The 27,536-nt window shown below is 41.5% G+C and overlaps 1 protein-coding gene across 1 annotated transcript in view; it reads right to left on the bottom strand.

Moving 5' to 3' along the window:
* The window catches only part of NR4A1 (nuclear receptor subfamily 4 group A member 1), a 67,422-nt gene extending 40,244 nt beyond the window's left edge, over positions 1 to 27,178 (bottom strand). Inside the window, exon 1 of the mRNA XM_089679196.1 lies at positions 26,979 to 27,178. The gene's annotated coding sequence lies outside the window, so the exon portion shown is untranslated. The remainder of the gene's footprint in view (positions 1 to 26,978) is intronic.
* Between the last annotated feature and the right edge of the window lie 358 nt (positions 27,179 to 27,536).

The following is a 27,536-nucleotide window of genomic DNA, read 5'->3' as shown; positions in this document are numbered from 1 at the left end:
ACCACTATGGCGGCTTAAGGGTCAAAGTAATCACTTTACATTTGACATATGAGGGTGTGGTCTATTCACAGAGCTAGTCTACCTGTTTGCTAGTTTTCGCTGCTCACTGGGGACTGTAAAGCCACCTCAGGTTGAAAGTATTCGGCTAGTTTCTGTAAAGCAGGCCTGCTAACACTAACTGAGACTCTGTGATAAGTGTTTTATTTTAATCTTACACAAGTAACAACTGACTTTGCAAATGCCAAATCTGTTTATGCTGTGTAACCAAGCTACATTGAAGTTTGCTATAAACCTCTTTCCAGTTTACTCCAATCAGTGTGTGATTTTACTTTCTGGTGGTGATTTATTCCGGTTAAGAGTGTATTGTGGTGTCAGCGGGGGATGGGCTTTCACAGAAGGGGTCCAGAGCAACAGGGAGCCCAAAGATAATTCAGCAACTCCTAAGGGGATAGTGCTACATATATGAACTGACACATCTGCTTGTCTCGGTGACTATGTTCCTTCGGAACACCAGTCCCAACCATCCCGAATTGCACTCCTGGAACCACAGGAACTCTTTTCTTAACCCTTTCTTCAGCCTCCTGTACTTTCTGGTCCTTGGGGTAGCCACATACTAGTAGGCTAAGCTTGCTTGGCCTATAAGAAGGGGATTGCTATAAGTGATGCTACACTATACGCTATATTCCCTGACCACTTGTACAGAGGGTGAGCCTAACAGTACAAGTAATTACAGCATTAAAGTAATTTTTGATACAATGTTGGTTGGTTTTTGTGATACACAAGATACAATGTCCAGTACACAATCAATCCAAACACTGAAAAAGTCTTACACTCAGGAGGAGTAGCAGAATGGGTTTTGGAGTGCAATTCTCAGTATGTTTATACTTTGGGTTGACAGCTGTGTGATAAACAAAAAAATAATAATTTTCTTTCCTCAGTTTTCCAAAAACGTATGTAAAAAATTAAATCAAAAGATTCACCATGCATCTTAAAATACCTTGGGATGTATACTCTCCAAAATGTTTTAATTTTTGTGCTTGTTTCTACTGTCCTGGTGCTCCAGGGCCTCTAAAAATATGACAGGTAGTCAAGAAATTGGATGTGTAATGTATGCCCTTAAAAAGCCTTAAGGTGCTCCTTGTATTGTGGGCCCCATATTGCAAGGTTGTGAAAAAGTTTCACATAATGTGTTTTGGAGTGTATATCTAAGTTTGTCCATGTTGTGTGTTACAAATATCTTAATATACACATTTGTGTTAAAAAAAAAAAAATTAATTTTCTTTCCACATTTTCCAAAAACTTGTGGCTGAATAAAATTTCTAAAAGACTCACTATGCCTCTTAGAAAATATCTTGGTGTGTTTGCTTTCCAAAGTGTGATCATTTTGTGGACATCTCTAAATGTCTTGGTGCTCCATGGCTGCTGAACAAGTGGAAGGTAGTCAGGAAATTAAACGTGAAACTTACACCCCTAGAAAGCATGAAGGTATGCCTTGGATTTGAACTGTGGACTCCTCTAAACATCTACACAGTGCAGAAGTCTAAAATATGTGGTATCCCCATACTTGGTAGGAGTAGCAGAATGTAGAGAAACAAATAGCTAAACTGAAAATTTTGTTAACAAAAAAAAAATTTTTTTTTACTTTATTCACTTACCAAAAAATTGTGTATAGAAATACAACTTAAAAAAACTGACCACGCCTTTTTTGGACTGTCTACTTTCCAAAAAGGGGTCACTTGAGGGTGTTTGTACTGTCCTGGCATTTTAAGGCCTCGAGAAATGTGATCAGTAGTCAGAACATCAGGGTTGATCAATTTCAAATATATTTTTACAATGGCTTGTAGACACTATGAATTTTGCACAGGCTAAATAATATATATATTTTTTTAACCAAAGAAATTTAGCAGAATACATTTTGGCATAAATGTATGAAGAATTTTCCCCAAAATGTTCAGTCTTTTTCTTTATATAATAAAAAATTTAAAAAACCCAGTGGTGATGAAATACCACCAAAAGAATGCTATGTGTCTCAAAAAAATATATTAAATTCATTTGGGTACAGAGTTGAATGACTAATTGTCAATCAAAGTGTGATAGTGCTGAAAAATGGCCTCGAGAGGAAGGGGGTTTAACATGCTGGTCTTCAAGCGGTTCAGCTCATTCTTTGTAAAAGTACATTTCATGATAATGAATAAATAGCTGAATTATATGGGGTTTTTTGTAAGCGCCCGGATTTTAGTTTTAAGGTTCATTATAGCATATACAGTTAACATACTTCTACACCACCTCTCTGATAGTCACCAAGTCACTCTTTTCAACACCAGCAACATGGAAAAGTCTGCCTTGTGATGTGTTGGCCAAACAACAGTCTGTGCCAAAGCCTACTCCACAGCCAACAGTGGTAAATCAGAGGCCAACAGCATCCAATATACAATACTTTTTGCAAGTACTGCTTCATCTCACATTAAGGGGAGAAGCACCATATGGCCTAAAGCCATCCCTATGAGATATCTGAAACACGTTTAGATTTCTAATAGCTTTATTATATTTATTTTTTGTTTTCTTTATTATGTAGAGCTAATGTATTAAATATTTCTTAGTGGTAAAGAGTAGAAGGAACCCAAGAGCTGTAAGTATTATTAATGTGAAGTCATACATACAGGATGTAAAAACACACCAGGCCTAATTTAACTCCGCATTCTATAAAAAGATAGCTCAGTTGGTCCGCTTAGTGCCAAGTTACCAAAGTTGTAGTGCCACCAATCCTGACTACTTAGCACTTAATTAATATCTTTCAACACAAATTTCTCTAATACATTCTAATGTCTGTCTGATGGTAGGGGGTCGTAACTTTGGCATATTTGTGGCCAGTTAAAGGATTTATTTTTACTGCATGATTTATTGCAGAATGTAGCAATTCAGCTTTATGTAACAGTCTTAGGCCTGCCTGTCATGACACTACTTGAGAATAATACAACATATTGACATGTTACATGGGCATGAGTTACCAAGGGGTTTGGAATTTTGGGGTTTCTCCAAGAAAGCAATCCTATGCTTCCTTTCGTTTTCTGTTACCAAAAAAATGTTTATTAATAATCAAACCTTAAATCAAAGTATATCTAAATTTGCACTAAAAGTAAGATAAAAATGAGAGTGCAAATATATAGCAGCTGAACACTACACCCCGGTACCAGGCAATAAAACAGTATACATATAAAGTGCAGCGTTTAACAGAAAACAATTGAGACAGAATTATACTAAATCATTACTCATCCTTGGGCATCCAGAGGAGTGTCCAGCTTTCCAGTTTTCTGGGTTATCATACAGCAAAGCGTGATTGATCATTCTTAACAGGGGTCAGATCTCTCTGGTAAGCCTTTTACGTGAGTGCTTGGTGACACATCAGCTATCCTTGGATTTTCCTGTTAATCATGGTTTTTGTGGACTGTCCTTTATTTTTGACAGCTCTAGATGGACATTTCCTTTAATAATTTATTATAAATTATATCTCAATAATCAACCACCATTAGAAAAATAAAATTGGATTTGCTGCTATATGCCAGCATAATGATGCTGTAAGACAGTGTAAAGTGGTATTAAAATTGTTAGAAAAAAAAAAAAAAAAAAAAAAAAAAAAAACGCTGACAGGGCTTCTGTCTTCACTCGGGTTCCCGGGCTGCAGCGGCTTAAATGGTCGAGCTTCCAATGACATCACTCCTGCGCATGGGCCCCAGAGTTTTAGCCATGGGCCCCAGGATGAGCATGCTGCTCCTTCAGGGCTGTAGAACATCTCCAAAACGGTGCATGTTTAGGAGATATTCATTTTACCTACAGGTAAGCTTTATTGGAAGCTTACCTGTAGGTAAAAAATAGAAAACAGAGTTTACTACCACTTTAATTAAGCTTTATGCACCTACATACATTAATGATTTGTTCACGATTGGATGAGGAAACATTTTTGTCAGACACCCTCCTCTAATGCCCCGTCCACACGATAAGAAAATCGTCTGAAAAATTTAGCAGAACCACTGATCAAACAATTTTCTTTGTTGATGAGCAGGATGCTTGAACCGATAACAATATCGTGAACGAAAAAATCCAGTTGAATAACAGTGAAAAATGTTGTCATTTCGCATACGAATGACCGATTTTCTATGCGGTGGTATGACAGTCGTATGAAAAAAATCTATCAAGCGCTATCATGCATGAGCGGAAACAGAAGATGACCCGGATGTTTATGTCCAAGGAATCTTCGTAAACACAAACAAAAAATCCAAATGTTATAAGTAGATTGGTCCAATGAGATAATGAAACCAGAATTCTGCATATTATATTTTATGTATCACTATTTATATATATATAATGTAAAACTATATTATACTCATTGCTGGTAATTGTTGTGCATATTGCTCATTCTGGCCAGAAGGTTGTGGCTACAAGGTCACACACACACACTGCATCACTTCCAATTGTACGGATGATGTAAACACTACATATTGCCCAACTAACGATTTTTTTAGATTGGTAATGTGGGCCATGATTTCGACCAACGAATGAACGACTCTCGGTCGTCAGATGACCGATCGGTCAATTTTCTAATCGTGTATTCCCACCTTGAGCCTTCGCAGGAAAGGAGTCCACAGGCCAAGTTGGATTTTTCCCAGCTGATCACTATTATATTCTCCAAAGTAGGACAACATTAGTGATATCAATCGAACACTCCACAGGGAAAAACATGTAGATCCACCCGATGGTTGTTTGTTCAGTGCTCGTTGGCACTTTACACGTTTGCAGTAGTGCCCCCCACCACTCTTTCTTGCTTTTCCCCAATCAAGAGAGTTATAGGCTGTGCAGCTTGTTGAAAACTTCCAAGTGACCTTAATAGATTTTGATTAAGCTTTTTTTTTGCCATAATATACTGTGCAAAACATGCTGTGCTTGGCAGACTATCCATTACTATACATTTTTCCAAGCCACTAAGTTACAACAAATCTTGCCAAATTATTGAACACAATAGGTCTGATTCTTTATTGGCAAAGTGACAGTCAGTTGTTTTCCTGCCATACAATGAAATCCACATTATAAACTAATCTTTGTAGTTCTGTCTACCAGCTTCAACCACATAGAAAACAGAATATCAGTTTCCTGTCCCACCCTCCCTGCCTAGATAACGTGAAAATCTTGTCCACTGACAAGTTCTTGTGAAGTTCGCAAACTATTTTTTTTACTCATGCTAGTCCTAATTACTGCTAAAGATTCTCTGATTGGTCAAATTATTGAAAAATCAGGCTATATATGACTACCCTATTATTAATGTAATAAAATAAAAAAATAAATAAAATAAGTTACTACAGCCTAAAGTGGAACTAAATCCATCGATTTAACGGTTTCAAAAAATTTAGGACTCGTTCACAACATGGTAAATGTGATGCTTCAGTTTCCATCAGTTTTTCTGCATATATCACACCATGATGCAGAGATGTCAGTTGTTTTGCATGCATTCTACAAGGGCACAATAAAAACAAAAAAACAATAGTTCTCTATGTGTCGTGTTCACACCACAACACTGGTTTCACATGCAGATTTGTTCTCTGCAGGAATCTGAAAATTCCTGCAGAGAACATGAAAACTGATGTAAACTGATGTCTCTGCAGGTGAAATCTGCATGTCAGTTTCCATCAGTTTTTCTGCCGGTATGGTGTGAACAAGGCTTTACACTAACGGCATGCCGGGAATGCCAACTGTCACATTCACTTGTGTTCTCAACCAAACTGTCAAACCATCAAATGGCTGCTGTCATAACTGATCGCATGTGCAGCATCATGGCAGTTGCAGATCAAACACAGGCTAAGGTTGGTCATACATTATACAATTTTCTTGAGATTTTTGCTTTAGATTTACCAAAAACCATATATGAGGTCAAACCTAAACAATACTTGCAATTGTATCCAGTTAGGCAGGCTCTTGCACTACATAGTTGAAGGTAAATCTAAAATAAATTGGGCAGAAATTGGACAGAAAATTGTATAGTGTATGGCCAGCCTTAGATCGCAGCTTTCTTGGATGAAAAAGATAGGAGGGATTAGTTCAGGTTTAACTGATCAATAGTTTAAAGAGGAACTCTACCCAAGTGTTTTTTCTCCTATTTTATAAAGGAAAGAGGCATGTCACCCTGGCCTGTTGGTGGACCCAACATGACATTGATGGATCTGCTGAGCAATTTCTGGTTCCTGTCTCTAGAATGCAATTTTCATTTATTCCTATATGGAATCTGGTAACATGACATGTCATTGACCTCATTCTCCATATGAATACATAGCACCCAGGGGTGAACTGACAACTCATGGGGCCCCCGAGCAATTGGGGATCATGGGGCCCCTGTGTCCTTGCCCAAACTCAAAAAAGCCTATGAAAGGAAAAAAAAAAAAAAAAAAAAAGGTACCAAGGGCATCGCATGGGGCCCCCTACTGACCCCGGATCCTTGGGCAGTGCCCGAGTTTCCAAATGGTCAGTCCGCCCCTGATAGCAACAGTGCAGTCCAGACAGCATAAGCTGGAAGTTCATGTCACGTCCATGCAGGCTGAAAGGAAAAACCTCCTCGCCAATATCATAAAATCAGAGAGATCAAATGGGGCCAACTCCACACAAAACTGTAAAAACTGCTTGGGTACTGTTCCATTTCAAACAGAGGGGAAGAACTATAGTGTGGATTGTTGAAAAATGCACAACTAAGGGGATTCCACATGTAGCTTTGGGAACGTCATCCCAGGTTCAGTAATACCCTTCTTACAACTAAAGAGCAAAGCCAACACAACTTCTCCATTTGGGCTTCGTTTTGTGTTTAGTCCCTGTTCTGTGGCTTCCCACATTTCAAGTTCATAGATCTGTACTTTAACCTTATGTAACCAGAAATGATAATCACAAAAAACCCCTAGCAAATCCACAGGGCTCGAAGTCCTGGGTTAAATGGTGTGAACGCCTAGAAGGAGAGTGTCTGTCCTTATGTGAGCAAACTTTGACATATGAAAGGTTTGATTAAATGTGCAAGAAACAATGGCATGGACAGTAAGACAAGAAAAGTCCCCAATTTGTGCTTACACAATATTAAGTGGCTTATACAAACGCTATTTACTGCATCTGAAATGTATGGTTCTATACTGTCAATAACTTACTTACACAGTCATTTCCAATGCAATATTCACAATAGAAAAGAAAGAAAAAATCCTGCGCTAATACCCAATATGCCTAGTGATAAACCAATAAGTGAGAAAAAAATATATAAAAAAAACTAATAAAGTGAATTGCTGCTACTCCTTTCCTGAATACCAGAAAAGATAATGACAACTTATGCACAAAGTGCGCTGATCAATTAAACCCCAATGATATAAATACTGAATAATTATATAAATACTGAATATATACTTTTCTTTTTCAATATTTACAAAATAAATAATTATATAAATACTGAATATATAAATACTTTTCTTTCTTTTCAATATTTACAATAGAAATGATAGGAAAAGGAACTGCTTTTTACTAACTTAATTAGTTGCTATGGCCCTACTGCCCCGGCAACTGTCAGACAGCAATGAATTGGAGACTTGCCATTTCTTAATGTGAATGTGACTGACACTGATTGCCAACAAACAAATTCTCTTATGTTGTTTATAAACCCCGATTAAAGGCTTAGAATAACCATAAATGATTATAACTGGTGAAATTATGCATCATTTAAAATCTCAACTAAAGATTTGCAAAAATTCATATTGGCGTAATTACCTTCAAGTGCTGGCCCATCACTCACCACTATGCTGCTTCTCCTTTCACTGTTCAGTCACAGGATGACCTGGACTTGGTAGAAGTGGGTTGAATGATGCTGGCTATAAGAGCGAGAACACCTAGCGGCAAAAAAACCCCCAATAAACTACTGTGTAGGAAAACTCTGGATTGAAGGTGCATATTGCAGCGAAAGACAATTTTGTTATTCTAAGGTGTTATCTTGTTATTTTAGCTGGAGTTCTGCTTTAAAGAAAAGGTCTATAGTACAAAACAAATTGCTACAGGTAATTAAGGTGCTTAAATATTTTTTACCAATAATACCTGCTCTTAGATTCACAGATTATAACTAAAGCAGTTAGTACAATTCGGTGACATCATATCCTAAAACTCTGTGTATACGTGCTATATAAATAAGTGTCCTTTCAATGAATACAATTCAATCACTTGCCCTCCAGAGGATCTATCCCCCTTCCTGACCAGGCCATTTTTTGAGATACGGCGTTGCGTTACTTTAACTGACAATTGCGTGGTCATGCAAAGCTGTACATAAATGAAATTTATGTCCTTTTTTTCCACAACTAATAGAGCTGTCTTTTGGTGGTATTTGATCACCTGTGCGGTTTTTATTTTTTGCATTATAAACAAAAAAATGCTGACAATTTTGAGAAAAGAAACATTATTTTTCACGTTTTGATATAACAGATAGCCAGTAAAAAAATCAAAATTATAAATTTAGTCCAAAAAATTTTCTGCTACATCTTCGCAAAAAAAAAAAAAAATCCCAATACGTTTCAATTAATTGGTGTACGCGAAAGTTATAGCGTCTACAAATGGCGGTATATATACACTGGAATTTCTTTTTTTTTTTTTTTTTTTAATACTAGTAATGGCGCGATCAGCAGCTTATAGTGGGACTGCGGTGGGTATTCTGACACTGGGGGGGGAACTGCCACTGACACGAATACAGTAATCAGTGCTAATAAAAAGCACTGACACTGGGCAGGAAGAGGTTAACATCTGGGGCGATCAAAGGGTTAATGGTGTGCTGTTTTACTGTGTGTGCTGTTTTACTTGGGAAACATGCTGCTGTGTATTTCACTGCTGTGCAGAGAAATACACATCAGCATGTCCCTGCTGATAGGAGACACCTGAGTTGTTTACACACAGGTCTCTCCCTTGTCAGTGCTATTCGGCGATCGCCCGGTGCCAGTGGGGAATCTCCGGCCAGGACCCGGTGATCGACATCTGTAGCTGCCAACGGCAGCACAGGCAGGATGGCGCGTGCGCCCCTACCTGGAAATACAAAATCACATATATATATACACATGTGGTTTTGTACAGCCTTGCCGCCCTGTAGCAGTAATTCTGCTATAGGGCAGTAGGTAAGTGGCTAAAAATGGAACTAAAAAAAAACAAAAAAAAAAACACTCCATCAACAGAGTCCACTTAATAAGGGAAAATTAATTATATAAGAATAAGTCCATCATAAGTCCCAAAATATGTAGAATAGAAACATAGAAGTGAACAGTTCCAGGCCACAAAGTGACACCAAAAATTTTTCTGGAGTATTCACCCAAAAGGAACCAATGGTGAGTAACATAAGCTCCTTACCAGAAGGTGAACCAGAACCCTCTTAAACTGAACGGTCAAACAGCACTTTTAAATCAACCATCCGCTAGAACCATCCGTACTAGATGCCCAGCAGGGTGCATTTATGGTACTCTCATAATCAGCATTACATAGTTAGTCTGGCTGAAAAAAGACAAAAGGCCATCCAGTTCAACCACTAAACAAAACAAACAAAAAAAAAAAAAGTTATAATCCTATACCCACAGTTGATCAAGAGGAAGGCAAAAAAACCCCAGAAAAGCATGATCCAATTTACTCCTGCGGGGAAAAAAAATTCCTTCCTGATCCCCCGAGAGGCAATCAGATATTCCCTGGATCAACTTTACCTATTAATGTTCGTATCCAGTTATATTCTGTGTATCTAAGAAAGAATCCAGGCCTTTAAGCACTCCACTGAGCTGGCCAGAACCAAATCTTGAGGGAGTCTATTCCACATTTTCACAGCTCTTACTGTGAAGAAATCTTTGTGTTTGGAGATTAAATTTATTTTCCTTCAGACGTAAAGCATGCCCCCTTGTCCTCTGTGATTACCTCAGGGTGAATAACTCTACACCGAGTTCACTATATGAACCACTGATGTATTTATACATGTTGATCATATCCCCCCTTAATCTCCTCTTCTCAAGAGAGAATTCAGTTCCTCTAATCTTTCCTCATAGCTGAGCTCCTCCATGCCTCTTATCAGTTTGGTTGCCCTTCTCTGTGCTTTCTCCAGTTTCCCAATGTTCTTTTTGTGAATTGGTGCCCAAAACTGAACTGCATATTCCAGATGAGGTGTTACTAATGATTTGTACAGGGGTAATATGGTATCTCTCTCTCTGGAGTCTATACCTCTTAATACAAGAGAGCATTTTGCTCGCTTTAGAAGCCGCAGCTTGGCATTGCATGCCATTATTACCAGAACCCCCAGATCCTTCACCATTGATTCCCCCAGTTGTACCCCCCCAGTATGTATGATGCATGCATATTCTTAGCCCCCAAGTGCATAATCTTACATTTATCAACATTAAACCTCATTTGCCACATAGTTGCCCAATTCAAATGGCGTTTCTCATCAATAGTCCACAGGTACTCATCTCAAATAAGTTAGTAGATGTTCTCATACAAAATCTAAAGACTTCTAACTTCCAATGTGCCTTTCGAACATGAAATTCTAAATTATTATTGAATCAAGAATCACCTATATTACCCTTTTCCAGAAATGTTTTATTCCACATTAGCGGGTTAAGAAAATGTGTTAAATTGATTTAAGGTGCCTGTAACAAGCCTAGGTGTGTTTTTCTGTCTGTGTGTGTGAGTTCAGTATGGGCAATCACATGAAGCAGTCACTGTTCTCATATACAGTTTCCATGACAATGAAGCAGATGGTGACACTTCTCCCTGAATGCTGAATATCTCTTCCTAAACTGTGCTCATGCTGCTGTGTTTTCCACTTGATAAAGCCAATGCTTTGTTCAGAAATAATGAAAGGATGGTGCCTGTTGGACAGAAACACTGAACATTTTCAATTATTATTTTATAAAAGTCGGAAAAAAAAAAAAATCAGACAAGCGTAATAAAAATATATGGTCAACGCAAAGCTGGATTAATAATGGAGCTGATGGCATTAAAGCTCCAGACATCCTCATTAAATAAACTTCGCTCCTTTTCTGGTGCATAGGTGTATTCAACAGGCCAAGAAGCCTATTCTACCACCTCCTGCAAGTTTCAGAAGATACTCTTTTCAGTCACTACTTGATGAAATAGACAGAGGCCTCCAAATTATAGGCTGTGATATAACGGTTTGCGGTCAAACGGTCAATTCCTGACAGGGCATCCTAACAATGTGTTAAAAGGTTAAGTTCACCTTCAAAAAAAAATTAAAAAAATAAAAATAAAATTTAAAAAAAAAATATATATATATATATATATATATATATATATATATATATATATATATATATAAAATATATTTTTTTATTATTTATTTATGCGCGTATTTTGCATGTAAAAAAAATTTGTATTTATTTATTTTTTCTAAGAAGACTGCAGAGCATTGAACCCGTAATCAGCAGATCAGGGTGCAATGTCAGGCTCCTGCACTCTCAGGATAGCCGTCTGTTCATACATCGTACAGGTAGGCAGTTACTTGAAAGCAGGATGATCAATGAACTACATCAGTGCTCACCAGCACCCTCGTAGTTCATTGAGAACTACAAGCTGTCAGCCTAAATACATGTCGGTATTGGTTTTCTATTCATTCACAGGAAACTGTGAATGATGCAGCTGTGTGGGCAGAGCCTCCCATGGTCGTGCTGTTTTCAAATTATGACAGCAGGTACAGGGAGAAGATCCCCTGCCCACTATCAAAGGGAGGGGGAAGGAGTAGATGCTGGAAAATTTTACATTCCACTCTAAAAATGGATGGAACATGTAACGGGTGGAACATGTATCCTTTAGACTAGACATAGACAGGTATAATTTAATTTGATCGTGTATCCTGAAATTCTGAAAAATCATTCATCAGCGCATGGAATACTACCATCAGTGACTTCACAAAATTAGTTGGCAAGCCCTTTAAAATTTCCTTTGGCTGCCAATGGTTCAAATTTTAGTGTTCGAATTTGGGATGCATGAAAATGATGTAATGTTTATGCCTGTGACCCTAGACATACTACATACAAATATAAAATTTTAAAGAAAATAAATATAAAATATATAAACTGAATGAGTGTTCATGACACACAGCAAAAGTTTTACTTCCAGATCAAAATTTTACTTAGTAGTCACACATCACAATAGATACATTTTTTCCCAAACTGAAACCACATTCCCAGTTAGAATTTTGTTATATATTAAATTTCCATGCTTCGCCTTTTTCTACAACCAAAAATGATCATTGAACTGTTCCCATTAATAATTGGAATATTGAACACACATCAGATCCGAGGCGCAGGCGCCAGGGCTGATCCGAGGCCCGGCGTGCAGGCGCCAGGGCTGATCCGAGGCCCGGCGTGCAGGCGCCAGGGCTGATCCGAGGTCCGAATTTAACGTGCCATTAGAAGTACAACTATAAGCGCAAAAATTGAAAGAAAACGAAGACTATGAGCTATTGTTTACTAGCGTTGTCTAACACATATGAATATTAGCCAGGTGTTATATTTTTTTACTGCACCATAATGCACTATGTCAGTGATGGCGAACCTTTTTGAGCCCGAGTGCCCAAAACTGCAACACAAACCAACTTTTTTATTTCAAAGTGCCAACACTGCAATTAACCACTTGCCTACCTGGACGCATTGACAGACGGCACTGATCAGTGGCACTGCTGGGCATCATTGATGGGTGGCACTGATGGGCAGCACTGATGGGCGACACTGCTGGGCACTGACAGGTGGCACTGCTGGGCAGCGCTGACAGGCGACACTGCTGGGCACTGATGGATGACACTGCTGGGCATCATTGATGGGTGGCACTGATGGGCAGCACTGACGGGCGACACTGCTGGGCAGCACTGACGGGTGACACTGCTGGGCAGCACTGACGGGTGACACTGCTGGGCAGCACTGACGGGTGACACTGCTGGGCACTGATGGGTGACACTGCTGGGCATCATTGATGGGTGGCACTGATGGGCAGCACTGATGGGCGATACTGCTGGGCACTGACATGTGGCACTGCTGGGCAGCACTGACAGGCGACACTGCTGGGCAGCACTGACAGGCGACACTGCTGGGCACTGATGGATGGGACTGCTGGGCATCATTGATGGATGGCACTGATGGGCAGCACTGATGGGCGACACTGCTGGGCACGGACAGGCGACACTGCTGGGCACTGATGGATGACACTGCAAGCAATCTCACCTCTGGCAGCGTCGGTGTGGCTTCCAACCCAGCAGCTCATTCCCATCCACGCTGAACACGTTGCCCCTGGCCCCGGAGCAGTGTGGGAGCAGTGTGGGAGCCTCTTCCTCTCTTCCGCGCCCATCCCCGGGTACATCACCCCTGGTGCCAGAGCCGCATTGGAGCCGTTTCCTCTCATCCACGCCCACCCTGGCCCCAGAGACATGTGGGAAATGTAGTTTGATGGGGATCCAGTGTGGACGAGATCTGGATGGCCGGTCCATGCGCGCTCATCATCCTCTTCTTCCTGGCGTGCCCACTGAGATGGCTCTGCGTGCCAGCTCTGGCACGCGTGCCATAGGTTCGCCATCACTGCACTATGTGTTGGTGGGGAGCTAGGTCACTAATTTAATAAGTGAACCTTTGCAACCTTGAGGCCTTAAAAAATTTATTTCAACCAAACATTTTATTGTTTTATACAGAGTAGAAAAGACAACGTGTTGATGTTTTTCTTATATCACATATACTATTATCCCCTTTTCTTCAAGGACTCTATGATAGAGTCACCTCAAGAAATTGTCGCTACTAATGAAAGAACAATTCTAAGTATATACTGTTGTGTTTTGTGGTTTGACCTCTCTCAAGAAATCTGCAAGATTCCCAGAATGTGTATACCAGTATACTGTTACTGTAGAAAGATTGAAAGAATGGTCTCTCTCAGATGCTGCTGCATGACCCTTGGGTCAACAGTGTCTGGGGTGCCAGCTCTTGAAGTATTTGATTTCAGTAGAGTGGGAAACTGTCATGTTTTTATTGCCGGCTGTTGTGCCCACTGGGAAGATTCTCCCTCTCTTCCCGCCCACTCTTCTTCGATCTGCAGGGGATCGGTGGACAGATTCTCTGATGATCTAAATCAGAGGTCTCCAAACTTTCCAAACAAAGGGCCACTCTACTGTCCTTCAGACTTTTGGGGGCCAGATTGTGGCCAGTGTTTAGGCCTGGTATGAGTGAAAGTACACAATGCCTCAGGTGTGGTGTTCAGCTGCATAGTGCCTGTGGTCAGTAGGAGGAGGAATAGTGCCCCACCGTTGGTGTCAGGAATAGTGCCCCACCGTTGGTGTCAGGAATAGTGCCCCACCGTTGGTGTCAGGAATAGTGCCCCACCGTTGGTGTCAGGAATAGTGCCCCACCGTTGGTGTCAGGAATAGTGCCCCACCGTTGGTGTCAGGAATAGTGCCCCACCGTTGGTGTCAGGAATAGTGCCCCACCGTTGGTGTCAGGAATAGTGCCCCACCGTTGGTGTCAGGAATAGTGCCCCACCGTTGGTGTCAGGAATAGTGCCCCACCGTTGGTGTCAGGAATAGTGCCCCACCGTTGGTGTCAGGAATAGTGCCCCACCGTTGGTGTCAGGAATAGTGCCCCACCGTTGGTGTCAGGAATAGTGCCCCACCGTTGGTGTCAGGAATAGTGTTAGGAATAGTGACTCGAATCAGTGGGATTATTCGTACCCAAGGGCCAGATATAGGCTAACAAAGGGCCACATCATTGTTATTAGTGGGAGGAATAGTGCCCCATCATTGGTGTCAGTTGAAGGAATAGTGCCCCATCATTAATGTAAGTTGGAGGAATAGTGCTCCATCATTGATGTCAGTTGGAGGAATAGTGTCCTATCATTGCTATTAGTTGAAAGAATAGTGTCCCATCATTGTTGTTCGTGGGAGGAACAGTACCCCATCGTTTGTGTCAGTTGGGAAATTCTGCTCCACGGTTGATGTCCATGTTAGGAATGGTGACTCAAATCACTGGGAGTATTAGTGCCCCAAGGGCTGGATAAAGGCTAGCCATGGGCAGTGCCATTGGTGTTATTGGGAGGAAAATTGCCCCATCATTGCCCTATCCCCTCCCTCCTAGATTGTAAGCTCCAAGGAGCAGGGCCCTCGAACCCCTCGTGTATTGCATTATTACTGTATTGTCTCATGTACTGTCTCCCACTAGAATGTTCAGCACTGAAACTTTTTGGCGCTATATAAATATTGTATAATAATAATAATCATTGGTGTCAGTGGGAGGAATAGTGCACCACCATTGGTGTCAGTGGGAGGAATAGTGCACCACCATTGGTGTCAGTGGGAGGAATAGTGCACCACCATTAGTATAAGTGGGAGGAATTGTGCCCCACTGTTGGTGTCATTTGGAAGTATTAGTGCCCCAAGGGCCAGATAAAGGCCAGCAAAGGGCCAAATCTAGCCCTTGGGCCGCAGTTTGGAGAGCACTGATCTAAATGGAGCCCACCCAAAGTCGAAGGGGTCTAAGGGGGAATTTGCTAAAACTGGAGCACAAAGAATCTGGTGCTGTTGTGCAAAATAACCAACCAGCTACTAACATCAGCTGGTAAATTAGGCTTTGACAATAAAACCTAGAAGCGGATTGGTTACCATGCATAGCTGCACCAGAATCTGTGTGCTCCAGTTTTAGTAAATCCCCTCCTTAGGCCCCTTCCACATGGGGTGGACTCCTTTTTAGATCAGCAGGGGGTCAGTCCAATGATCCCCTGCTGATTGGAGCAGAGCGGGCAGATGATGGGTTCGTGTGCACTCTGCTCTATGGGCAGCTAGGTGTAAACAGACTCCGCTGTCAAAGTATTTTTTTTTAACGACTTCTTCTAAGAGAAAGAAGGAGGCTGCCATAGCCGACATCTCGTTCTGCAAATACTAAGTTCCTGGCTGTCATGCAGGACCTCTTCTATTTTGAGTCATCAACCCATAATGTGAATCCAGATAAGGACTTATGACTTTTATCCAGCGGAGTCCAGCTGCAAGAAAGTAACACCATTGTTATGGCCATGTGGGATGGTGTGGAGGTTCACATTAGTGCAGTACAATGTACCATTGTGCCTATGAGACACAAGAAGCTTCCAGATGAGTCATCCTAAGGGCAACCACCCAAACTAATATTTTAGATTTGGATAAACATTTTGGGTAGCAGTAAACTCTGCACAATACTCTCCTGTAGGTATAATTGCATATACTGGCTAAGATATATGTTAGGATTTCTGTAATTCAACACTCATAGACCATTACTGTACACCATGAGCCACATACAGTAGTGAAGTTTGCATAATATGTCCTCCACAATATCACAACTTTACTGAGTGAGAAGTGTTGTATGCACATCATTATCTAATCAGGTACTATTGTTGAGTCTCTCCAGACTTACATCACTGCGCAAAACACAAACTGTTCTACAATCAGGGTCACTATATTATCATGACAAAAAAACGTCAAAATACAAAGACAAATTTGAAGTAAGCAGTTTCACGGCTGATTGCTTTACCAAACCAGGCCATGTTGCTGGAGCAAAGGAGAAGGAAATGGATGACAAGCTTCCATTACTTAAAGAAGAATTCCAGGAATGGATATGTTTACATAGTAACATTGATCCAGCTTAGATCAATGTAGCTATGAATATACTAGAACTGTGGGATCTCAATGGAAGTTGGAAATCCCTGTAGTAGGCACTACTACAGTGAACTCTACAAACTTCTGGGTTCCGTGCTGAGCGGTTGCTCTGATGCATAGTAAACATAGGAGGAGACATTCTGACTGGAAGAGATGGAGAGTGTGACATCACGCCCTGCCTCTTCACCTTGTCCAATCAAACAATTAATTGAGAAAAAGTAAAACGATCTCTGATAGGCTCATGTGACGGGTTCACAGTGCAGCAGAGCAACTGCTCAGCACAAGACCCAGAAACTAGTGAGATCATCAGAGGTGTCTACTACAGTGATTTCCAGCTTCTAGAGTGATCCCACAGGTATTAAAAACTATTTTGTTGCTCTCCCCCCGGCACCATTCCCTCTCGTTTTAGTCTGGGGGACTTTTCTTAAGACCGATACACAGAGTTTTTTTTTTTCGTTTAGCCCAAAAAATGAGGAGTTTGCACCACAGTGACACTGTACTACTTGTGGGGGGTGATGAAGATTTTGGGGGTTTTTTTTACATTGATTGCTTTTACAGCCTTTATGGGTGTAAAACCAATCATTTCTCCTTCTCTCTGGCTGCATTCTTGCAGCCATTGAGAAATAGTTTGTGAGCTGTGATTGGTCATAGCTTGTCACATGGTACAAGACTATTGTGAATAGCCTTCTACCATGTGACCTCTGAGATCATTCACAGATTTCACACGTAGTAAGCAATGATGTCAGAAGTGACAACTTGCTTACTACTATTCATGTGATCACTGATTGGCCAATCAGTGATCACATGATCGGGACCTCACACAGAGGTCCCGTACAGCAATCGGTGTTCCGCTGTGTCCTCCGGACACAGCAGGCACCGGATTGCGGTGCCACGTGCTCCGAGGGAGCATGCACAGTCCAAAATGGTGGGCGCCATTTATGAACGACAACCCGCTCCTGCACTGCCCCGTCCAGCCGTTTATATACATGGGCCAGACAGGGAGTGGTTAAGTGCTGACAATTGACCTATAGCTCACATTTACATGAGTCCCTGCCCTCAAGATGGTTAGAGCCTAAGGTTACTATTAGGAGCAATTTAGACAGGAGCCAATTAACGTACCAGCATGTCTTTGGCGTGTGGGAGGAAACCCACACAAGTACAGGGAGAACATGTAAACTCCATACAGGAGGCGCCATGGTTGGGATTAGAAACCATGACCCAATTATTGCAAGGCAGAAGTGCTAGCCACTAAGCCACTGTGCCGCCCTAATCAATTGTATCAGGTTGTCACTGGAACAGGAAGTGAGAGGATACCCCCCCCTTCCCAGTGGAGACACAGAGGAGATCAAACCAATGTTCTGTAAATTCACTACTCTATCTGAAGAATTTCACCCGAAACTGGGTTAATACTGAGCCCTGCCAAATACAGCTCAGAGGTCTGTTTTTTTCTTTTACATTTTGGTCTACGTTAATATGTAAAGCAAAAATAAAAATCAATATGGTTTGCAGAATAACCCCTTTATATAAAAGAAATACAAATGTGGTTTAGTCATTCCAGCCTGTGTGGGATGAAATGTCTACTGACATTTTGAAATGAATTTCTTTCACTTCTGGTTTCAGTAAACATCCAGATCTGGACAGTATGTGACAGCGATATTTGTGTACTTTATGAATATCATGGAAATTTTCAAACAATTGGACTATGTATTATGTATAATTTAATCATCATGCCTGGTTTGAGTAAAAAATATCTCTGTAAACCACAACAACCAGATCCCAGCAGCTGTATCTTGCAAATTAGAAATGAAAAGAAGCAATCACTTATTCACTTGGTTGGCTTGGGAAAAACACACTTTTCTTTGCACCAATGTTAGAAGAGAGCCACCAAAAAAGTCTTAGGATAGGTTCACACCTATGCAGGTTGCGTTTGAGCCATTTCTGCATTGCGTTTTGCGGGAGGTGGGGGGTATAATTTTTTAATTTTTCTTGTTGCTAGGAAAATTTAAAATGCAAAACACATCAAAACGCACTAAAACTGCAGCTTTTCCATTGACGTCTATAGAACCAAAAATGCAACTTTTTGCAGTAAAAAAAGACCCTGACCCTTTCCAAAAAAATGCAGCGGGTGAAAACACGGAGATGAGAACATGTCCCATAGGAAATCATGTTAAATGGACTGTACTGCGTTTCTGCAAAATGCAAAACGCTGCAGAAAATGCTTAGGTGTGAACCTAGGGTTAGGGTTTTGATCCAGGTTTTCTAGGGATGCATTTAGCATACTTTGTTCAGTTCCCATTCCCTTACTACTTTCTGGTAAAGATACTGGTTTGCAGAGGCTCTCCATTCCAGAGCAAAAGAAGGGCACTACATTAAAGAGAGCGCATGCCAGACTGCCAAGACCCATAAAGAATTTAGAAGCTGGCAAACATGGTCTGTATATTTTACCCTTCAGCTATTGTTACATGTGATCTTTATAGAAGTGACTCAACTCTCTCTGTAATATAAATTACTACTTTTTTACTCATAATGTACTTGCACACAAACCAGCAAAATTAAGAGCTCAAGCAATCAGGGTTTAAAATAAAAAAAAAAAAAAAGAAAAAAAAAAAAACCTTTCACAGGCGTTTGACTTTTTTATTCTAGCTTATGAAGGTACCTCTATATTAACTATTGGGGTGGACTTACTAAAGGCAAATAAACAGTGCACTTTGTAAGTGTAATTGCCACCAGTGTCACTGGTGATGTCAGTGTGTCAGTTCCCACCCAGTGTCAGTTAGTGTAAGATTGCCCACCACACTGAACTGAATGTATTCTCTCTTGAGAAGAGGACATTAAGGGGGGATATGATTAACATCTCTAAATACATCAGTGGTTCATGTAGTGAACTCGGTGTAGAGTTATTCACCCTGAGATCATCACAGAGGACAAGGGGGCACTCTTTACATCTGAAGGAAAACAGATTAAATCTCCAAATACAGAAAGGTTTTTTCCCAATAAGAGCTGTGAAAATGTGGAATAGACTCCCTCAAGAGTTGGTTCCAGCTAGCTCAGTGGATTGTAGTGGTGCACCGAAATGAAAATTCTGGTTGTCGAAACTGAAACAGAAAATTCAAAATGCATTTGGCCGAAAACCAAAAATGAAATACGATTTTTAAAAATGAATATATATTTTTTGGAAAAAAATACACTTTGATTAAACCCCCCCCAAAAAAAACAATATATACCCCAATTTGTTTGTAAAATATGAAAGAGGATGTTACGGCGAGTAAATAGATACCCAACATTAAAATTGTGCACTCTCGTGGAATCGCGTGAAACTGCAGTAAGCTCAAAAGAGCAGGGCCCTTGACCCCCTTGTGTTTTGTTTTGTTACTGTATTGTCTCATGTACTGTCCCCCACTATAATGTACAGCGCTGAGCAAACCTTTTAGCGCTACATAAATACTGTATAATAATAATAATAATAATTAAAAATCTATATGGGTGATGCTTTAAAAAGTTCCACAGGTTAGCAGTGTAAAGTTAGAGGAGGTCTAGTGCGAAAATCATTGCTCTTGCTCTGACATGTAGCGTGAATACAATTTACATATGTGGGCATGGCCTACGTATGCGTTCACCACTACGTGCGAGCATGGGAGGACAGGGGCACTTTAAACTTCTTTTAAAAAAATTATTTCATGTTTTGGGGGTTTTTTGCACTGTTCCTTAAAAAAAATTGTAATCACTTTTATTCCTATCAAAAGGAATGCATGCATCCCTTGTGATAGAAGTAATTAGTGACAGGTCCTCTTAATGGAGAGATATGGGGTCAATAAGACCCCACATCTCTCCTCTGCAATGTAAAGCATTGGATCAAAAAAAAGCATTGATCTAATTCTTAAAAAAAAATAAATAAAAAAAATGGATGGAACGGGAAGATGACATCACTCCAGTCCGCCAAGGGCATAGAAAGTGGCGGCCATCTTTCCTTCACTCATCTCTATGCCCAGCGCTGGGATCGATGGTTTCTCAGGTAAGGCGGAGAACTACCCAGTGGCAGCGGCCTGTGGTGAGGGGCGGGCGGTGGCGAGGTGTAGAGTTTTTCGTACCTGTATCGGTGCTTTATTTCATTTCGGCCGACAGGCGTGTTTTCGACCGACGACCAAAAGGGGTGTTTTCGGCCAAAACGTTTCGGTCACCAAAATTTCTGTGCATCCCAAGTGTATTGTTTTATAAAAGGCCTGGATTGTTTCTTGGATACACAGAATATAACTGGATACTAACAATTCTAGGTAAAGTTGATCCAGGGAATATCCGATTGCCTCTCGGGGGTTCAGGATGGCATTTTTCCCAGCAGGAGCAAATTGGATCATGCTTTGCTGGGATTTTTGCCTTCCTCTGGATCAACTGTGGGTATAAGATTATAACTTTTTTTTGTTTTGGTTGAACTGGATGGAGTTTTGTCTTTTTTCAGCCAGACTAACTATGTAACTATCACAGTCCCACTATAAGTTGATGATCACCACCATTAGTAGTATTAAAAAAAAAATATAATACAGTATATATACACACCATAGTTTGTAGATGCTATTAGGAATAATGGAATTATTTAGTTCTCATGAATGTTTCTTCTGTCTATAACAATGAAAGTACAACCATAGACAACTTTTTCTCTTTTTGGATGGATTGAGGGGTATGACCCGTCAGTTTATTTTTTTTGCCATCTGTGTCCCCATTAGGGAGATTTGCCTTTACTGCCTGTCCCATAGCCAAACAGGAAGTGATAGGAAATCCCTGCAATTTAAGGGAATTACTTGGGAATCCCCAGGTCACCAGAACTGTCCCTATTGGAAAATTTACAATCTATTTTTCTGAGGACAGCCCAAAATTTGGGGTTTCTTTTACCTTCACTTGTGATTATGGTAAGCAGGACACAGAGAGAGTGAATGTCCAAACGGGGGGCACATACATCAATAACAACCGTTGCTCCAATCCATCTCCACTCTATCCAAAACTAAAAAAAAGTTTTGCCTTTAGTCATACTTGAAGTTCTGCTAAGACACAACTCTGGATATTTAAAACATGAGCTCCAACTGTAATTAAGATCAAATATCAAATGTTAATGTATTAGAAACTAAAAATATAAATGTGTGCAATGACTAGCTGTATGCCATTCCCAAAAGGAGGCCTCTGGGGTTGCTGCTGGTCACAAACTAGAAATGAACAGGATAGTACTCCTCTCCCCAGGCAGCGTGTGCAGAGTTAACAAGCATACAATGAAATCGCTATTTAGGCAGAGCATTTTTTAATCCAATTGGAGTTTTTTTTTTTTTTTTAATTAAGGTATAACCGTCATCCAGACATGCCTTTTCATTTATAGTGGACTGGAAAAAATGGACTTTGGTGCCAAAAGCTTGCTCCTGTTTACATTACTTCAGCTCATGCAATCTGGCTGTGTGTATCTTTATAGGGATCAATGATCACTAATGTACTTGCGCCTCTGCTCCATCTACTGGAGAAGAAAGGAAAACAATTTTAAAACATTATGGGGGCTATTTACTAAAACTGGAAAGTGCAAAAACTGGTACAGCTTTGCATAGAAACCAACCAGATTCCAGGTTTTATTGTCAAAGCTTAACTAAAAAAGTTAAAGTTAGAAGCCGATTGAATACTGTGCACAGCTGCACCAGATTCTGAGTGCTCCAGTTTTAGTAAATCCCCCCAAAAGTGAGTAAGCATTCTCACTGCTAATGTACATATGTTCTGTCTTTTCAATAATGCACACCGCAGCATGTTGCATATATTATCTATTTCTGAGGAGCATATGTGCTATTGCTATTAGCACTCATTGCAAGGTCCTCACTGACCTCTCTAGCTGCTTGAATTGTGCAGTCATTCATTATCAAAGATCACAAAAGAGAATGTGAAGTCAGCTTTCAGTTGGTTTCTAAGAACTTTGAAACACCGGTTGTGTGTTTACAATAAAATGCTAGAAGGCTGCCAAGATTCTGCTTTTTTTAGAAAGCGGCTATGGTTTCTATATCTGTTGAAGATGAATTTAGCTATAGCTAAATGTTTTAAGCTGAATTCCCGCTGCTGTGGTGCATTGTGTTAAGGCAGCCCATTTATTTGAATAGGATGCCTAACGCATAGAAAAAGGAGAATGCATGATTTGTAGTAATGCATGCACACCACAACATACAACAGTACATTACGCTGCATTGGTAAGGTTAGTTTAAGTGCCATTCAGGATGAATAGTATGTGTGTTGTGGTTATGCACACCACAGTGTGAATGTAATGCAACAGCGTGAATCCAGACTTACCATTTTTTCAGAATATGTAAAGACTTTATAGCCTTTACATATTCTACACATAGTACGGCCATAGTATGGGCTCAGGTTCACCTTAAAAGGAGAAGTATGGCCAAAGCTTTTTTGGCCATACTTCTATGGATCACAGGAGTGCAGTTTGCACTCCTGTGACCTGTTTTCAGGCGACAGTGGACTAAAGCCCACTGTTGGCTGATGTGACTCAGCCAATCCAGGCTCTGGATCCATCCTGATTTACAGTCTGAATCCACCCAGATTCCTGGACTGGAAGCTGGCTCAGCCTCTCAGTGAGCCACTGAGAGCCTGAGCCAGGAGCTTCCACCCCCTTTACAGCCAGGCGCTCCAGTGAGCACTGGAGGGGCACAGCAGAGAGTCAGTGACTACCAGTCATCGTCTCTCTGCTCAACGAAAACTGAGAACCGAATGATCAGCAGTCTTTGATTGCTCGGTTTTGTCTTAGAAGCAGCAGGGTACTGATGCAGCATTAGACATACGCAACAAATTCAGGTAGTTCTTAACCAGTTGCCGCCGGGCCTATAGGCAGATGGCGGCCGGGCAAGCAGCTCGTCCCTCCGGGTGTACGCCATATGGCGTCCTTTCAGGCAAGCGCAGTGCGCCTGCCCGCAGGGCTGCTCTGCGGCACGATCTGTCACCGGCCGTGTACCTCGGACACGGACGATGACAGATCTGTGTACCGGCCCCGTTTCCGGTACCATGTGACCTGCTGTGACCAATCACAGTAGGTCACATGACAGTTGTATACAATGGATGGCTCCGTTTCATGCCATCCATTGTATACCAATGTGTCTAGCTGTGAATGGTCACAGCGATCACATGCACAGGCTGGGCAAATCACAGCCCAGCTGTATCATGTGATTAGCCGTGGCCAAATCACAGCTAAGCACAAAAAAAAAAAAATGAATCGATGTGATGTCATTCAGGTAAATGCTTGCTTATAGCAAATTAATTCTTTGCTGTAAACAAATTGTGTAAAAAAAAAATACTGATCGCTTCCCCAAAGTAGTACATTATTACTATGGTAACATTATACTACTTTGGTCATAGTGAAATATGAAAAGAAAAAAAAAATCTTGAGAAAAAATGTAATAAAAAATTAAAACTAGTAAAAAAAATGATCAAATTGTTTTTTTTGTACTGTCACCAGTCAGTGTCCCCGATCACCACCATGCCAGTTATATGATGACGCTGTACTGCACTGGTGACAGTATGTAAAAAAAAAAGTGAATAATTTTTTTAATTTTTTCATTTTCTGAAAAATTATGACAAAAAAATTACAACTTCAAAAAACTTGTCATGCCTGTTATGAAATACGTCAGACTGTCTACTTTGCAAAAAGGGGTCATTTGGGGGATATCTGTACTGTTCTGACATTCTTAGACCTCAAAAAATTACATTGAAAATTGACCAATCCTGAAGTTTTGACAGCCAGATATATCCCATAGTTTGTGAACTCTATAACTTTCCTACAAACTAAATAACACATCCTAATTTGGGTTATTTTCACCACAGACATGTAGCAGAATACATCTCGGCCTAAATTTATGAAGAACAATTATTTACTTGCAAACTTTTATAAAAAGAAACAAAGAAAAACGTGGGTTTTTTTCAAAATTTTCTGTCATTTTTTTGTTAATTTAGCAAAAAATAAAAACCCCAGTGTTGATTAAATACCACCAAAAGAAAGCTCTAGTTGTATGAAGAAAATGATAAAATTTTAGTTTGGGTACAGTGTTGCATGACCGCGCAATTGTCATTCAAAGTGTGAGAGCGCTGAAACCTAAAAAATTGCCTGGGCGGGAAGGGGGTAAAAGTGCCCTGTATGGAAGCGGTTAATACTCCAATTTAACCCCTTGGCACCGGCACCTCCCGGCCCTTTAATGGTTTCAGAAGCCGGGAGGCGGGGCTTTAGGATCATGTGACCACCGGACATGTGCTGGGAGCGCGCAGGGCACGCGCTCTCAGCACATTTTTTTTTTGTACGCAAATGTGCGGTCGCTCGGCATCTAGGCTCAGACACTGGGAGGTCGCACATTTGTGTGTGGCTGGTGTGAAGAGGTTAAGAACCTGTCATTATGACAGATACAGATGCTTACGTCTTCATGCACACTTAACGTTTGGATAACGGTGGTAACATTAGCTGTGTAAAGTCACATTAAAAACGTGAATTTTTCACTTTTTACCGTTTTTGCATTAACGTTTAGCGGCATTTTGCCACATTTAGCAGCATCTTTTTAGCATGTTTGCCCCATTTAGGGGGGAAGGGGGTCAAAAAAAGGTCCAAAACGCTGGTTTGTGGTGTTTTACCACGTTTTGCAGTGTTATAGCATTTTTACAGCTAAAAAGCTCCTCTACAAACCCAATAGTCCTGGGGTTTTTTCCAGCCAAAATACGTTGATTACAGTCTATGTGTGCATGGACATAGGATAACATGCTGGAGGGTTTACTGGCTGTAGAAAAAAAAATGTCAAAAGCCAAAAACAGCCGCTGCAAAAACGTCCAGTGTGTATGAGGACTAAAGATTTACTGCCAGTTCCCAAACTAAAAAATTGACAGTAATTAGGAACAGATGAGAGTGGGGCATGTATGCTCTGGGAAGCTGTTCATGTGTGTGAAAGTTTCAGCAAAGTATTGTATCCCTAGCCACATTCAGCTGTCAGGCAGGCTATCCCTGGTTAAAAGCTAAATTTAAACAAAGGGGCTGGGGATAGTGGTGATGTCATACCACTGTATTTGGGCAACTGCTTATGTCACCATGTGGGTGGAGCCTGATGAAGAGACTAGTTTGACCTCAGGTTCACATGGCTGTTGATTGACAGTGCACAGCAGTGAGCAGATTTGAAAGCTGCTATTGGACCGAATAGCTTTTTGGATCCGCCCACTGTCATGCATCAGGCTCCGCCCACCCTCACTTCAAAACTTCTTGGCCATACACATTTTAGTGCTGCAGTGCTAGGGACAGGGGAGGGGGGGAATGCACAGAGGATGGAGCAGCATGGATAATTACTCTTAGTTTTCATTTTCAATGCTTAATTGAACAAGATATCTGTTAATTGGTTCCTATGCATAGCTGATGCAGTTTTAGTAAATTATCTTCAATATGTCTCCGCTGTATAATTCCACAGTCTCCAAAAACTCCAATTGCAAGTTTGTAGTCTCTGACCTTCACTTGTAACGTGCCCGTAGCCCCTGACCCTCGCGTGTACTGCGCCCGTAGCCCCTGGCCCTCGCGTGCCCCTGCCCTCTGACCCCCTCGTGCCCTTGACCCTCGCGTGTACCGTGCCCGTAGTCTCTGACCATCACTTTTAGCAAGCCCATAATCTCTGACCATCCCCTGGCCTCTGACCCCCGCGTGTACCGTGCCCCTGGTCTCTGGCCCTCGCATGTACCGTGCCCGTAGTCTCTGGCCCTCACTTTTAGCAAGCCCATAATCTCTGACCATCTCCTGTGTTATATCTGCAAAGTCTGACAGCTTTCTGTAGCAATTTATCCCCTGCCTGGTCTTGGAGAGGCCCCCTATAAGGTGACCACCACTGCTATAAGCCATTGTACCTTATGAAATGCTCTTGTCACAGCTATAGCACTATGACAGCTGCCTCTGGCTCTAGACCAGTGGTCTCCAAACTGTGGCCCTGTACCTGGCCCTTGGGGCTCTATTTCACCAATATGACACCAATAATGGGGCACAATTCCCCCTCCTGAGAACATCAACATGGCACTATTCCTCCCATTAAACAAATGATGGGGCATTTTCCACTGACCAAAGTCCCCTGAAGGACAGTCAACTGGCCCTTCGCTTAGAAAGTTTGGAGACCCCTGCACTAGCCCATTGGGGGCTGACACGCCATCTGACACAGTTCATTGTATGGAAATGACAGGAACAAGTCTGAGTACACCGAGAGACATGAGAGGGGAGCATGCGGTGCGGCGGCCGTGCAGGAACAGCAGCCTCTGTACTTACACACGGGGCGCTCTGTCTGGTCCCGAGTGCTGCGATCAGGTTCCATCCACCTGCTGTGTGTGACAAGCCGGGATCCCGAGGTCATTGGCAGCCCTCCTCCCCGCCCCCTCTCCTGCAGTCGGCAGCCCATAGCCCGGGCCGGGCGGGCAGACAGACAGGGAAACCTGATGCCGCGGCGTGTCTGCTCTGAGCTCAGCTCCGCTCGCATTCTCTCTGCCAGGTTCTTCCCTCTCCTGGCCGGGGGAGGAGGGCCCGTGACGTCAGCACCCAGTCCCATTGACGTCAGTGGAATCCCTCTATCTGCATCAATGAGCTAAAATTAGCCGCACACAAGAAAAGACCAAAATAGCTCTCATGCCTTTTGTGTCACACGCTCCGGTCCTTCTTCCACAGACAACAATGGGGGCACACTATATTTATAGGATCGCCCAGCACGAACACGGCTAATTACAGAGCAAGCCGATATGGTTTCCTTTCCTGAACCCACAGCCCCCTACACGGCAGATCGGCCCCCAATCTAGTGCCATGTCACAGATCACACTGGAAGAATGACTACAC

The sequence above is a fragment of the Staurois parvus genome, unplaced genomic scaffold (genome assembly GCF_062004578.1).
Source record: "Staurois parvus isolate SC_StPar_1 unplaced genomic scaffold, SC_StPar_1.0 ptg000017l, whole genome shotgun sequence".
Classification (NCBI taxonomy): Eukaryota; Metazoa; Chordata; class Amphibia; order Anura; family Ranidae; genus Staurois; species Staurois parvus.
This window is presented reverse-complemented; position numbering and strand designations above follow the sequence as displayed.